The sequence below is a fragment of the Erythrolamprus reginae genome, chromosome 4 (genome assembly GCF_031021105.1).
Source record: "Erythrolamprus reginae isolate rEryReg1 chromosome 4, rEryReg1.hap1, whole genome shotgun sequence".
Lineage (NCBI taxonomy): Eukaryota > Metazoa > Chordata > Lepidosauria > Squamata > Dipsadidae > Erythrolamprus > Erythrolamprus reginae.
This window is the reverse complement of record NC_091953.1, coordinates 47906657-47923209: the sequence shown is the minus strand read 5'-3', so window position 1 is coordinate 47923209 and position 16553 is coordinate 47906657. Positions and strand designations below refer to the sequence as shown.

The following is a 16553-nucleotide window of genomic DNA, read 5'->3' as shown; positions in this document are numbered from 1 at the left end:
AGGGAGGGAAGGAAGGAGGGAGGGAAGGAGAGAAGGGAAGGAAGGAAGGAGGGAAGGAGGGAGGGAAGGAGAGAAGGGAAGGAGGGAGGGAGGGAAGGAGGGAGGGAAGGAAGGAGGGAAGGAAGGAGGGAAGGAAGGAGGGAAGGAAGGAGGGAGGGAAGGAGGGAGGGAAGGAGGGAGGGAGGGAAGGAGGCGGGCATTCTAAAAGCCGAGAAGCCGTTGCCACAAGCGCTGCTGAAGGAGGACTCGTGCCCCAAGAAAGCCGGTGAGAGGGGCGAATCAGGCGGGCGGGGGGTAGCGGCGAGGAGCCCGGAGGCGCTGGGGGGAGTGGCTGGCATGAAAAACAACCATTGCCAGCCTCCGAACTTTCGTCGCTCCACCATCTGCGCATGCGCGGCCATGGAAAAAGGGTGCGCATGCGCAGATGGTGTTTTTACTTCCACACCGCTATATCGTGAAAAATCGATTATCGCGATAGGTCTTGGAACGGAACCGTCGCGATAATCGAGGGATCACTGTATAGGGCAGGACCATCACATATGAAAAAAGGAACCTTTTTGTTTTTTACATTTCCAGCAGGTGTCTTGTAGTCTCGGGTAGATCTTTGCTAACCTTGATGGGGGCATGTACCATCTATAGAAAAGTTTATAAAAATTTTCCTTATGTGTTGCTGAAAGTGTGATTTTAGAGATTGTGTTCCATGATCTATCCCAATCCGCTAAATGTATATTGTGTTGGATATTTTTAGCCCAAGCTATCATAGGATTTTTGACTATGTCTTCCATTCTGTCTTGTTCAAGGAATTGTTGGTAAATTTTAGTAATCTGTCTATCCACCTGTCCTATCAAAATTTTATCTAAAGTTTTGGTGGAAATTTCGATGCCGGGGGTTTGTCTATCTTTGTTAAACAATTAAAAAACCAAGTTGAAGTATGTGTTATTAGAATACATCTCTAAATATCTGTTTGTATATATTTTTAACAGCCTTTGAGAATGACAATGGTTTTTGAAGGGGTTGATAGGTTCCTTGAGGACATATCTGCCAAAATAATATTTTAGAGATAATATACAATTCTTACAGGGTAACAATTAGAAGAGTTTGGAAGGATTGAGGAGAAAATAGATTGTTGGTTTGATTCACTAGCCCTAATAATATAGGATTTCAATATTTTCATGTTTTCTTGTTCATATATAGTTCAGAAATATAGATGGTGACCATTATTCTTATAATTGTGAAGTATAAAAGGATTCTTTATCCACTTACCTAGAAAATAGAGACCTAATAGTCTAACAAATTATTCCATACGGGATGCCGATGCCTAGGACAGAAATCTGGGAAGATTAACTCCTGTGCCTGGTGAAACAAGGAATTGACCTTTGGAAGAAAGGCAGAGTCCAACCTCAGAACTACCCTGTTCGAGTGAATCATAGGTACTTTCGCACCAATAAAGCCACCAACTCTGAAATACGTTGGGCAGATGTGATAGCCACCAGGAATATCACCTTGCATGAAAGAAGATGGAAGCTGGCTTTCCGCAGTTCAAAAGGATTTTTTGTAAAGGCCTATAAAACCCTAGTCAAGTCACAAATGAGATAATAGTGGATAACAGGAGGTTGGATGCCCTGCAGGAAGACTTTTACCTTGGGATGATGGGATACGGAGGCTAACTCTCCTATCTGCAATACCAAGGACAATGCGGCAACCTGGCATTGCAAGGTGTTAGGAGACAACCCTTGTACAACCTTTCCTATAATAAATTCTAGAATGTCTTCCACTGCCCCCCCTCCCTTGGGGTCCAAGCAGACTGTGATGCACCAGTCCATGAAAGTCTTCCATGTCTCATTATGGATGTGCCTCGTCATAGGCCACTTGGCTGCCTTTATCATTGTAGAGAATTTCTCCCACCTCAGGAACCTCTGATTAACCTCCAAATAGTCAGCTGGAGCCACTGAGGCTCTGGATGTATTACTGGACCTTGGCTGACGGAGACTCTATCTGGGGAAATCTTCATTGATCTGGTGACGGACAGGCCAACCAGGTCGGAAAACCACAGCTGATGGGAAGTCACCAGCAGTACCTCTGCCCTCTCCGACAAAACTTTCCTCACCACCCCCGAGATGGAAATGGGAAGAAGATGGAATGCATACAAGAGTCTCTTCGGGCAGGGGCATTGCAGAGCATCCACACCATCTTCCCCCAGGATCAGAAATTTTGAGAAAAAGCTGGGAACATGGGCATTCAATAGAGAAGCTAAGAGGTCTAGGTTAGGATGCCCGAACTGGTAAAACATGTCCTGGAACAAGCGGGGATGAAGCTGCCACTCCCTCTGGTCCACTGTGGCTTTGCCCAGAAATTCTGCCTGTATGTTGGAGGTTCCTGCAAATGAGCTGTCCTGATTGACAATAAATGAGTTTCTTCCCACCTTCACAGAAACTCCACTTCCACCATTAGGGCCCACGACCTGGTCCACCTTTGTCTATTCACATGTGCCATGGTAGTCACATTGTCTGTGAGCAGGGGGGGGGGGGGGGTGCTGACCTGCAGCCTTCTCACTGAAGGCTCTGAGTGCAAGCCAGGCTGTCTAAAACTCCAGCCAGTTGATGTTGTGCTGGAGCACCTGTCAGGTCCACTGACCCTGGGCCACCCTGGAGCCCAAATGAGGCCCCTCCCCCCAGCCAAATTGACTAGCATCGGTAGTTATCATCAGTCTGTCTTGCTCCTTGAAAGAGCAGCCCTGCAACATGGTCCGGAACCCACACACACATCAGTGAAGAGAATGGAGCACTTCCAATGGCATAAGCACCCATGTCTGTGAAATGCTGCAATCCAGCCTCTGATCATAAACCACTGGAGTGGTCTTGCATGGAAGCTTTCCCAAGGTACAGTGTCGATGCAGGAGATCAACTTTTCCACAAGTTGGACAGAGACAGTAAGGTAGCAACTCCATCTCTGAAAATCTTGAGACTCTTGATATTGTCCAGCCACTCCTGGGATAGGAAGATTTGTCTGGTCATAGTGTCAATAAGTGCTCCTAGATACACTAGCCTTATATATGGAACCAAGTGGTACTTGCCTAAGTTCACAGAAAACCTGTGGTCCTTAAGGACCTGGATTGTGGTGTCCAAGTTCTGTTCCACCTGAAGGTGGGAGGATGCCTGAATCAGGAGGTAGTTGAGATAGCATTGGATGCAGATAGGCAATGACCTCAGATAAGCTTCCAGCATGGCTATGATCTTTGTGAATATCCATGGGCCTGATACCAGCCTGAATGGGGGGCTGTATACTGAAAATGGTGGCCAGCATAGCAGAACCTAAGGAACACATGTTACTCCAACACTCTGCAAGCTGCACTGGCTTCCAGTCAATCTCTGAATGCAATCCAAGGTGTTGATTATCACCTATAAAGCCCTACATGGCTTAGAACCAGGTTACTTATGGGACCACCTTCTGCCTCACAAATCCCAGTGACTAATCAGATCCCATAGAATCAGCCTCCTCCAGGTCCCTTCAGCCAAACAATGCTGGTTTGTGGGACCATGGGGGAGGGTCTTCTCTGTGGTGGCTCTAGCACTCTGGAACCAGTTTCCTCTGGAGATTTGTACTGACCCCCACTCTCCTGGCATTCTGAAAAGCCCTAAAAACATGGCTCTGCCGGCAGGCCTAGGAAGACTGTTGAGCACCAACATCTTGCTCCAGCCTGACTGTTGTATGATTGTGAGATGAATGTTTTTTACTATGGGGTTTAACTTTTAGTATTGTATTTTATTATCGTTCACCGCCCTGAGCCTGTGAGGAGACAGGCGGCATATAAATGTAATAAAATGAATCAAATCAATTGATTCAAATTTTAGGAAACTGTTTTTTAAAAAAAAATTCAGATTTTTTAAAAAATAATATTTTATTTCAAAGTGCTTTTTTATAGTTTATTTGGATCAAGCATTTGTGATACTAACAATGTGATCTTGCTGTTTCTGCAGTTCTACAATGGAAGAGCGGCTCCTTCACTCAAAAATCTCTATTAATAGAAAACTGACATTGTGATTACTTAATGTGCTTGAGGATTATGTCACAGTAAATCTGCAAGGGGTTATTGTTTTTAAAGAATTTAAAAAGAATTTTCCATAAACTTCAATAAAACACCTTGCATTATAGCTTATTACAAATGCTTCCTATATGTTGGCCCAGGTAATATTTAAAGGAACAATGACAGTTCTTGCAGCCTGGAATACAACTCAGTAATTGGCATGTTACTAACAATCTGCAAATTTGCTCATATGATTATTGATCATTTGTTAAGTATGCATAAGTTATTGGCTCTCTGCCCAGAACTTAGACATTATCAAAACAAAAATTGTCAATTTTTGAGCTTGGTAGCTGGATAAAAATAACTCTGGAAAGAGAAATCAATAGTTGTCTGCTTGTTTTATTTTGTTTTTAAAGGAAACAATATTTTTGACCAACATGCATTTTCTTTCTGCGTTATTAGTAACATATATCTGAGACTGTTGTAGAACTAAACTAAAATAATGCATTCTGAACTCCTTTTATAATTTTTAACCTTCTATTTAGGACCAGGTTCAGTAAAGAGGCATTTGGCTTTGGTCTTTAAGTTAAAAGAAGCTCCAATTTTTTAAAAAAAATTAAGTTTATTAATTTTTCATTAAAAAACAAAACAAAATCATAATAAATATAGTAAGTAGTTCTGCATTGGTACATTATTGCATATTTTTCTTTTGAGCTTCATTACATTGTGTAAACTTATACAGTGGTACCTCGGTACTCGACCACAATTCGTTCCAGAAGTGTGGTTGAGAACCGATTTGGTCGAGTACCGAATTTATTTATCCCATAAGAAATAATGGAAATGGATTTAATTGGTTCCCAGCCCCTGTTAACTCGCTGGGAACCAATTAAATCTATTTTCTTTATTTCCAATGGGATAAATAAATTCGGTACTCCAAGCTGCAGGAAGGGTGGGGGCTGCTACAATCCCAGCAGCTTCAGGGGGCTGAGGAACTCTATAAGATCTCCAGGAAGGGTGGGGGCTGCTGCAATCCCGGCAGCTTCGGGGGTCTCCTTTCTTCATTGCTTCCTCTTATTACCTGTAAGCAGCTGCAAAAACTTTCTCCTTCCCGGTGGCTGCTTCCCTTCGAGGAACAACAGCGCCGGGAATGTCACATAATGAAGGGAAGCTGCTGGAGCGGCGGCACTGCTGAGATGGCTCCAGCGGCTTCCCTTCATCACGTGACGTTCCCAGTGCTGTTGCTACTCGAAGGGAAGCCGCTGCCGGGAAGGAGAAAGTTTTTGCAGCTGCTTACAGGTAATAAGAAGAAGCAATGAGGAAAGGAGCCCCCCGAATATGCCGGGATTGCAGCAGCCCCCACCCTTCCTGCAGCTTGGAGCTCTTAGAGAGTTCCTCAGCCCACTGAAGCTGCTGAGATTGCAGCAGCCCCTGGCGGTAACATTTCGGATAATGAACAAAATTTTCTCTGGCTGTTCGGTATCTGAATTTTTGTTCAGATACCGAAGCAAATTTTTGCCAAAAATTTTGTTCGTTATCCAAAATGTACGAGAACCAAAGCGTTCGAGTACCGAGGTACCACTGTATACATTTAATTGCACTACACTTAATATTTTTTAAATAAAATATATAATATACTTATATTTCATACTATTATGCTGAATATTTGTATACTTATACGTTGTACTCTTCTATATACTATTATACTTATATGTTATGCATTTCCATGTATATATATTTACATAATGTGCTCCAATTTTAGCTCTTTCTTTTCATTTTGTTTTCCTATGCTGAATCCATTGATACCATTTGTCCCAAATTCCAAAGTTCTAAATTTTTCAGCCTCGCAAATTGATCATTAATCTATCCATCTCTGCGCATTCATATATTTTTCTAATTATTGTATTTTCTGGGGGAATTTCTGAATCTTTCCAGAATTGGGCAAAGGCGATTCTAGCCACTATGGTAATATGAAGTATCATATATCTGATATTCTTAGGATAAGGTTTTTAAAAAATATTCCTAAAAGAAGGAGTTTCACTGTATATTCAATTTGAAATTGTGTGGTCTTTTGCAACCATTTGTGCATTTTAATCCAAAATCTTTTGGTGTCAGGGCACAACCACCACATGTGAAAGAAGGTGCCTAAACGTTTTTACATTGCCAGCAAGTCGGATTCAAATTGGTTATATCTTTGCCAATCATGTCAGAGTCAAATACCATATCGAGAACATTTTGTAATAATTGTTTTTATATGATACTGATTTGGATATTTTGAAATTCCTGTTCCATATCTGTTTGAAAGAAGCTTCAATTTTAGACATTTATGGTCTGTCTGTTTGTGTGTGTGTGTGTTTTTCAGATTATGCTCCTTTTATTTGTTGCTATCACTTTATTGATTTCTTTCAGAGAAGCTTGGTTTTATTTTCATGCGTCATCATACTAAAAACGGGAAGAGATATGAAATCTTTAAAATAATCAGTGCTGACACCATGCATGATTTATTTACAGCCTTTCAATACTTTTAATTCATTTCTAAAAATACGAATTCATACAGCAAGGGGAACTAATACATTTAGCACAACTCCAGTATTCCAAAAGAACATTATTGAGTTTGGGTTATTTCCTTGCATTTGCCTAACATACGTGTGCGTTTGTGTGACTACCTCATACTTTTTCATGTCATTCCATTTCAGCATCTTTTACAGATTCAGCACTTAATCTCACCTATGCAAAAAGGCATTAGTCAATTAAATTGTGTGGTACCCTTGGGCATAAAGCAAATATTCTCATTTCACAGCCAGGGAATTTTCCTTCTGGAGTTAAACATTCTCTGCAGGGGAGGGGTAGGATAAGTGAATGTGTGACAGTGACTCACATTTCAAGCAGGATTCTGTCTCTTGCTGCCTTTATTTCAAATTAAATGGAGTTTTGCCTGGAGACAGGATTTAAAATACCACTAAAAAAAGTCATATGATTTTAATAGTTTGCAGTTCTCAGTTATATGCTATTTTCGTAAACACAGCTTTAAAAATATGTTCTGTATAATGTTTGAGATGATCTCACATCTCTTCAAGATGGGGTTTAGTAAATATAATGACAGATCATACAATCTGATTACTCATCAACATCACAATTTGAATATATAGTGTAAGAATAAGTCAGATTTTGAGCTTTGATAATTGGACGTAAAGTGGACTACTTATATATCAATATGTGTGTGTGTGCGTGCGTGCATGTGCATATATGGGTGTGTGTGCACGTGTGCATGTGCATATGCGTGTCCGTGTGTGTGTGTATGTAATATATTTTTGCTGATAACGAAAAGGAAGGGAGACTAAATCTATTTCAAGCTTATTTGCTCTTGTCAGCTAGCCATACCCTTGCTGGGATTTGAATACACACACACAATAATTATTATGTATGGACTTATATACTACATATATAGCTCCATATTCACTGGCTGTATATACCTCCATATTCACTGGAAATTATCCAGCACATTGTTATTCTAGCAATAGTCCAAATTTGGTTTCTGTAAAAATGCATGTCAAAGAAATATTACGAAGTAGTAATTAGGAGGATATCCTTTTTTATTTTTAATTTGTAGACAACTGCATATAAGAAATTCATTTTGTTCATTCAGAGATTCACTGAAGCATAATTTGACCAGGGAAGCCAACAACTCCACAGTCTGCATTGGTTGCCGATCAGTTTCCGGTCACAATTCAAAGTGTTGGTTATGACCTATAAGTGTTGGTTATGACCCTTCATGGCACCGGACCAGAATATCTCCAGGACCGCCTTCTGCCGCACGAATCCCAGCGACCAGTTAGGTCCCACAGAGTTGGCCTTCTCCGGGTCCCATCAACTAAACAGTGTCATTTGATGGGACCCAGGGGAAGAGCCTTCTCTGTGGCGGCCCCGACCCTTTGGAACCAACTCTCCCCAGATATCAGAGTTGCCCCCACCCTCCTAGCCTTTCGTAAGCTCCTTAAAACCCACCTCTGTCGTCAGGCATGGGGGAATTGAGACTTTCCCTCCCCCTAGGCTTATAAAATTTATGCATGGTATGTCACTATGTATGATTGGTTTCTAAATTGGGGTTTTTAAATTAACTTAAATATTAGATTTGTTTACATTGTATTATTATTGCTGTTAGCCGCCCCGAGTCTGTGGAGAGGGGCGGCATACAAATCTGATTAATAAATAAATAATAAATAAACTATATGGATTTTTTTCAGTGCACATTTATTCTGATCAGGGGTGGGTTTCAGTTTTCTTCATTGCTGGTTCACTCAGGGACATTCTACATGGGTGCAAGTGCATGCTTAGTGCTAAAACAAAGCTTCTGTGCATGCACAGAAGCAAAAAACAAGATGGTACCATCAAGAGAACCAGCTCAGGGGCATAGCAGGCCTGGGTTCCTGCCGGTTCCAGCAACCCAGGCCGCCAAGTTACTACCAGTTCTGTATCCATCTCTCATTCTGATCCACCCACCCACTTACTTACTTACTTACTTACTTACTTACTTACTTACTTACTTACTTACTTATTTATTTTTATTTATTTGATTTAGAAGGCTGCCCAACTCTTTAAGGCTCTTGGCTCAAAGTTGTATGAAACTTTATAAAGGTAGTATCACAGATAAATTATATGATTGCATTTTAATTTAGTCTTAGTGATTCCATTAACGGCAAAAACAGTTTATTTGTTTATTCAACTTCTGTGCCCATTTTACCAAAGCAATTCTTTATAAGTCAAATGAATTAAAAGAAAAGAAAAGGATTATTATATCAAGCTTGTCATAATGCAATATTATCTTTGTATTGCTCAGACACCACTATTGTTAATAAAATCTGATTATTTCAGGATTTTAAAAAATCAATAAAGTTGCCTCTAAAAGTTGTTGAAATAGGAAAGCAAAGTTAAGATTTGAAAAGCCAATAATAAATAACAAAACCCTGAAACCATCAATATCTTTTTTCAAACATAAGTGCACACTGTGTGCCTGAGACCATGCCCGTGTCTACCTCCTGTCAATCACACACATTCTTTTATTAGTCTAAGATAGGAAATAAACAACGAGACTGACAGCTTTGTGTCCTTAGGCATTTTTATGTCACCATCATAAAAAGAAGAGGGTATTATGTCATCAGTCAAGTCTGTCAAGTTTGCTTTGGGATGCTGCTTGTCTTTAAAGATTTTGTCTATCAGTCTATCCACCTTCTTATTTATTTACTTACCTACCTTCAAGCTACTATTTATTATATTGTATATTGTTAATTCCAGATAGTTACTGCAAATAATAATTTTCTAAAATTGTTTTAGATAGCTGGTAAGAGTGATTTGCAATGAATTCATTACATTATTAACAAACTTTCCAGTATGCACACAAGTACATATCTCCCTTCCTCTTATATACTTAAAATACATAGTTGAGATAAAAAAACATCCAAGATAATTGTGAATGTTTTTTTATTGAATGGTACTATTATTATTGAATGGAATTATAGTTCTATAATTCTGTTATATACACATGGTTAAAAATTAAACATTCTTTTTTAAAACTTTAAATTTCTATTTTGATTCAAGATATTAGATGATCACAATGTTGCTAGTGCCCGGTCTAAGTACATACCTCTTTGGATGTTTTGTTGTTGTTGGGCTATTTCAAATTGTTGTAATATTACTATCTGGACCTATGATCACTTTCTGAAATTTTGGCCTGGCTTTGATGGGTTTATTTACTGTGTTATTCTGAACAAAATAATTTTGCTCTTTTAAAGTTAATGAAATAAAACCAAAGGTTGCAGCTTAAATAAAATGGTACTTGTTTTCATAGAGAGTGTTAAGCAACTGTAACTAAAATAACAAAATTATGTCAACTGCCTATGTATTCCTAGTAAAAACTCATTTCCTTTCTTGTGTCTCTACATTATAAGTTATGGTTCATCCTAAATATCTAAAAAGTTTAAATCATGGCAACTTAGCAATATGGCCAAAGTTTATTAAAATTGACTCTTCACTTACATGTTGCTTTTCATTTTTAGGAGAAATCCTCTGCAGTCTATAGGGCAAGAGATTATTCATTCCCACAACTCTTTAATTCCCTATGTATCCAAAATTTTCATTTTTACTGAAGAAGTTACTTGAATGAGTAATGAAACATCTCAGTTTTAATAAAATTTGGTAGAGTTGTCATGATTTAACCTTTTGAGATACCTTTTGCCTGAATGATTGAGTCTTCATTTACAAGGTTAATCCTAATTCAATTCACTGATTATAATTTTATTTTAATACATTTCCTTTCATTTGATTTATAAAATTTATGGAAACCCCAAACACCCAATAAACAACCATCTCATAGTTTCCTGACTTTGAGGTGGATAATTTATTAGCTTCCAATGGCATTCAAGTCCTGTATGGTGGTGGTGGGATGTTTGCCTAGAAGAGATAAATAAAGAACATCAAGAATGTATGCCAACAGTGTAAATTTCCATCAATTCATCCAGGTGTGAAGGTCACCCTTGCTGCCAACTAAAAAAAATAAGCACCTACATGGGCAGCAGTTATATATGGATGAAGATTATAAGGGTCTTTTTTTTTAACAATGGGAATAGCATCCATCCATTCTGCACAGGAAAAGGCAATACTTTAACCACTCTTGTTTTTACCAAGGCAATCACAAGAATGAAAAATCTAAAGACTAGAAAATATAAAGCAACATTTAAAGTATCTGTGAATGAGATGCACAGCCACAATATCACATTGTTTATTATAAACAAAGAATAGCAGTACTTATAATTAGGATGTTTATAACAGAAACTGTACTTGACTCAATGACCAAATAATATTTATTAAGATATTGTAAACACTCATTTAATATGATAATCATCTATTTTTATGCTCCAACCATCAATTCCGAAGAGGTTTGATGTGTTTTATGGTCAGGTTAAATTGCAATGCAGCTGTGCTACTTGTAATTGGAAGCTGTCTTGAAACAACCAAAATTATAATTATATGCATGGATACTACCAGATTAAATACCTAGAAGTCTTATTTAACATGGTCAAATGCTGGTTTCAGAACACATTAATTGTTTGTGTTCAGCTAAACTAAATAATAAGAAATTGAATCAATTTCCATAATATGAATGTCATAACAAATGCCCTACTTAAGAAAAATGTAAGGGCATCCATGGAAAACCTGACTCAGAAGAATTGTAGAATGAACTTAAACAGAAAAATGAATGTGAAAAATAACTGTGAAAGATGAAGAAACTTAGAACAAGCAAATTCAACTGTTAAAACCAACCATGGAATTTTAAGAACAAGAGAGAAGCCAAATCCAAGAAAAACTAACCAGAAAATAACTTAACAAAGTGTTTCAGAGAGCTGTTAAAATGGACAAGAGGAAATATTACAATGACATATATAATGACATTAATTATGGAAAAGAGCAGGGCATTTTTTTAAAGTCTTCAAAAATGTCTGAAAAATTGAGATGTGGGTTCCAACCTTAAATTGGTACACTGAAGGAACCAACTGGCAAATAGTAACTGATACAAAGATGAAAAGCGTCTAGTACTACAGGATAAATTTAGATAAGCACTGGTCATTATTAAATCAGACGATTCTCGGATTTGAAAGAGTATCCACAGAAATGCTGCAAGCAAAGAAGAGAAATCAGTTCTAAGCAAATATGCCAGCAAATTGGATTATTTCCTTCTTTATTTTACCTAACATTTTCTTCATCTTTCTTCATTCTATTTCTTTATTAATAGCAAGGCATAAAAGAGCATATATGCATTCTTAACTAACACTGTTGGATTAACATTTACCGATTAAATTTCAAATCTTATTTAATATTTTGGAAGTACCAACTTCATTGCAGACTATTTTATAAAAATAATGAATCTCTTTAGGCAACACAGTCAACAAATAAAATATACATCCTATTAAAATAGCTTCGTTCTTAATGCAATACAAGACACTACATGTTTGGTAAAGTAAACAGAAAGGATTATGTAGCTAATAAAACTGGGATTATGGCACTCTATTGTCCTGTGCAAAGAACATGAAGGTACAATTTGCCATTATGTTAAAGCGTTCAGGTTTTTATGAGACTTACGCACATATTTCAGGAACTGTTTTTATGTTTGTATAGCAACTGAATATTCACTTCATTAGTGGTTCTTGTGAAAGTATTGTCTGCACATGAACATTCATGTAAAGAGAGACATAAACAGCTTTTGCAGATGTTCTGTGAAACTTGCAAAAATCAGCCCTTTTTATAAGCCTTAATATAAAAAAGGTGCTTTCTTCACACTCCTACACGTTGCAGCTTTGGAAATATTTACATATTTACATATATTTTACACTTTCACAGACACAATTCAGATAATTGAAGACCAAGAATTAAATATAACATAGTAGTTAAATTATTGGACTGCTGCAAGGAAGTCCTTATTAGAATACTCACTGAGACTCTCATCTTGGAACAATTAAGAAGTTATCATTTACTTTCACTACAATCTCCCTCATTGTTACTGTGGAAATAATGTTGATTATATCCTACATGCATTGTAGAATAGTTCCAGGGCAAAAGGAGGAGGTTATAAATGCAATCAATGTGAATAAATTCTACTGAGCAATCTTTTCTGCTGTGTCTTTTTTAATGCTGTTTTTAAAATATGAAATTACCTTCACTTTTGCTGATATTGGTTAGATATATATTTTTGGTGATATTTTTCCAATTGCATTGCATTGGCATCCTTCAGTCTCCAAAGACCATGGTATCATCCTCTGGATTTCCTAGAATTTTGCTACTATTTTGCTAATATTGATTATAGTATATGTTTTTGCTGATATTGGTTTAATTGTGTTTTCTTGATAAATCTCAAATAATCAAGTGTGTGCTTACTCATTTATGTTGGTCTACAACCATAATAAATGATTCATTTAATTATTAATTTACTTAGTATGCCCACTGATAAGTTTTGTATTTAAGAGCCTTTTACCAGTCTCTTTTAGATTTGCAGTTTTAATGACTCTTCTCACATTTATTTTTTATTTTTATTATTTTTTTAAAAAAAACTTTTAGGGTAAAGAAAAGGATTTGTTTTATAAGCTTGCACAGGCAAACATGATTCAGAATAAGGAAGAAGAATATGTAACATTCAAGATACTATTAACATATTTTTAGCAGAGAACTAAGGTAAAGGTTTCTATTTGAAAAATACAAGTAGTTCTTGACTTATGACCAAAACTAAATCCCAAATTTTCATTGCTAAGCAAGGCAGTTGCTATTTGGAGTTTTGCCCCATTTTATGACCTTTCTTGCCACAGTTGGCAAATGAATCACTGCAGTTGTTAAATTAGTAACAAGATTATTGTCAGATCACACAAGGTGACTATATAATCCCAAACTGTATAAATACATGCCAGTTCCACTTACCCTTGCCACCAGTTCACATTGTGACATTTCACGTGCTTTCCCTTCAGCCCAAAACACAGCTGATAAGCTGTGCTTCGGATGAAGAAATAAAGGTCAGTATTGACCCATTTCCTGCTATGGCTTGACTTCATGGCTCCAATCCTCCACCACATAGAGGCAGAACCGATTAGGTGGTTCCCAGATGCCCAATGGACCCAGAAGGGTTTCAGAGTGTGCTTGGGGAAATACTGGACTCGCTTATACACAGTCCGGAAGAGTCCCTGGTAACAGCCTGGAATAAGGCCTCAATGGGGGCTCTAGACTGGATTGTGCCTTTGTGACCTCTCTGTGGCAGTAGATACAAGAAGGCTCCATGGTTTACTGAGGAGCTCTGGGAGATGAAACACCAGAAGAGACATCTGGAGCAGTATTGGAGGAACAGTAAATCTGAATCTGACTAGACACTGTTAATGTCCTACATTAGGAGTTATCTAGTGGCTATCAAAACAGCAAAATGTTTGCATCTTTCCACCCTGATTGCATCTGTGGAATCTCAACCAGAGCCATGTTTAGGGTGACCAGCGCCCTCCTTGATATGGGGGAAATGGACAAGCCCTACAGGGTAGAGCTGAGGAGTTTAATCAGTTTCTTGTGGATAAAGTTATTCAGATTCAGACAGACCAGGACTCTGACTGGGCAGTATCGACTGAGAGGACTGGGGCAAGTCTTAGTACGATTGTGAGGGATCAGTTTGAACTGGTGATGCCTGATGAAGTGAACAAGGCCATTGGAGCTGTGAGTTCCTCCACCTGTTTATTGGACCCATGTCCCTCCTGGCTGGTTTCAGCCAGCAGGGAGGTGACACAATGCTGGATTCAGGCAGTGATCAATGCTTCTTTGAGGGTGGGGGCATCCTTCCCACTTCCTTTAAAGGATATTGATGTGCACCCTTTCCTCAAGAAGTCTTCCCTGAATCCAGCTATTTTAATAAATAACTATTGTCCCATCTTCAATCGTCCCTTTTTAGGGAAAGTTGTTGAGAAGGTGATGGCACTCTAACTGCAGTCCTTGGATGAAGCAAGATAATTATCAGTCTGGTTTCAGGTCTGTCTATAGCCCTGAAACTGCTTTGGTCATACTGACTATTCCTCTATCCTGGTGCTTCTTGACCTGGTGCTCTTGATACCATTGACCTTCTGTGATACCATTATCATTACCATTATATTACCATTACCATGATACCATTTTGATACCATTATCCTTCTGTGCTGACTGAAGGGACTGGGAATGAAAGGAACTATTCTACAGTTGTTCTCCTCTTACCTCTCTGGTCAGTCGCAACCAGTGTTAGTGTGTGTGGGGGGAGAGAGATTGGCTCCTAGTCCCCTCCTTTATGGGGTATCTCAGGGATCAGTTCTCTTCCCTCTACTGTTCAACATCTACATGAAACCTCTGGGTGAGATCATCCGATGGCACAAGGTGAGTTTCCAACAGTACACTGATGACACTAAGACGTACATTTCCACCCTGTGTCAATTCACTGAAGCAGTGGAAGGGATGTCCTGGTGTCTGGAGGCTGTGAGGGTCTGGATGGGTGTCAACAGACTCAAGCTCAATCACCACAAAACAGAGTGTCTGTGGGTTCTGCCTCCCAAGGATTATTCTATCTGTCCACCCATTACTCTGGGAGGGGAAATGTTGACCCTCTCAAAGAGGGTCTCAACTTGGGAATCCTCTTATACCCACAGCTGAGGCTAGAGCAATATCTCTCAGCTGTGGGGACTTTTGCATAGGTTTGTCTTGTGTACCAATTGCGGCCCTATTTGGATAGGGAGTCTCTTCTCACATTTCCTCATGCCCTCCTCACCTCAAGTCTTGATTACTGTAATGCGCTCTATTTGGGGCTACATTTAAAGAGACTTTAATTAGTACAGAACGCAGCCATGTGAGTCTGCGGAGAGGGGCGGCATACAAATCTAAATAATAAATAAATAAATGGGTGTACATAGATACACCCATATAACTCCGTCACTCCATGAGCTGCTGGCTTCCAATCTGTCTCTGAATGAAATTTAAGGTATTGGTTATCACCTATAAAACCCTACATGTTTTAGGATTATTTACAGATTATTTACGGGATCGTCTTCTGCCACACATGTCCCAGTGACCAATCATAGTGCGCAGAGTTGGCCTTCTCTGGGTCCCATCAACCAAGCAATGCTGGCTGTTGGGACCATGGGGAAGGGCCTTCTCTGTTGCAGCTCTGGTCCTTTGGAACCAACTCCCCCCAATGATTCGCACTGCCCACCACCCTCCTGGCCATCTGAAAGGCTTTAAAAACATGGTTGTGCTGGTAGGCCTGGGGCCATTGAGCAATAACCTTCTGCTCTGGCCAATAGTATAAATGATTGATTGTTGTATGTTTCTTTTACATTGAGGTTTTAACTTTTGTATTCTTTTTTTTTTTTACTGTTGTATGCTGTTCTGTTTTTTAAAAAAATTCTGTAATTGATCTTGTCATTGTATGTTACCCTGAGTCCATCAGGAGGGGGGCAGCTTATAAATCTAAATAAATAAATAAATAAACCCAAAGGCAGGCAGGGGGGTTTCTTTCACAGCACAGAATGAGGAGAAGCCACCCAAACACAGTGAATTTGGCCAAAAATTCACAGGGGGGAAATGGCAGTGAGCATGGACCAGCATAGATAGAACCGGATCTGTGATGCCAAAATTATCTTACCAGCGGGTTGTTAACAGTTCAGGTGATCTGGTCTGAACCAGGAGGAACCTTACCATGAAGGATGCTGCATTGATTGCAAGTATTAAAAACTGTTATAAGTCATTTTTTTTAGTGCTCTATTGACTTTGAACAGTCACTAAACAAATGGTTGTAAGTTGAGGACTATCTGTATATGAAATATTGACTTCCAGGGAACAAAGACTGAATTGAAGATGGCCGCATTTAAAGAATGGGATAAAGTGAAATAAGAAGCTGGTCAGTAGACTGATTCTTCTCTAGACAAACAGAGGACTTGTGCTCATCCACAAGTGCTTCATGCAGTTGCGCCTGTTGAAGAAATGAAAGACTTTTCTA

General features: G+C 38.8%; 1 protein-coding gene across 3 annotated transcripts in view; it reads left to right on the top strand.

The window, feature by feature from the left end:
• CADM2 (cell adhesion molecule 2) overlaps positions 1-16553 on the top strand; it is a 406671-nt gene that overhangs the window by 260401 nt on the left and 129717 nt on the right. The gene's annotated exons all lie outside the window — the stretch shown is intronic.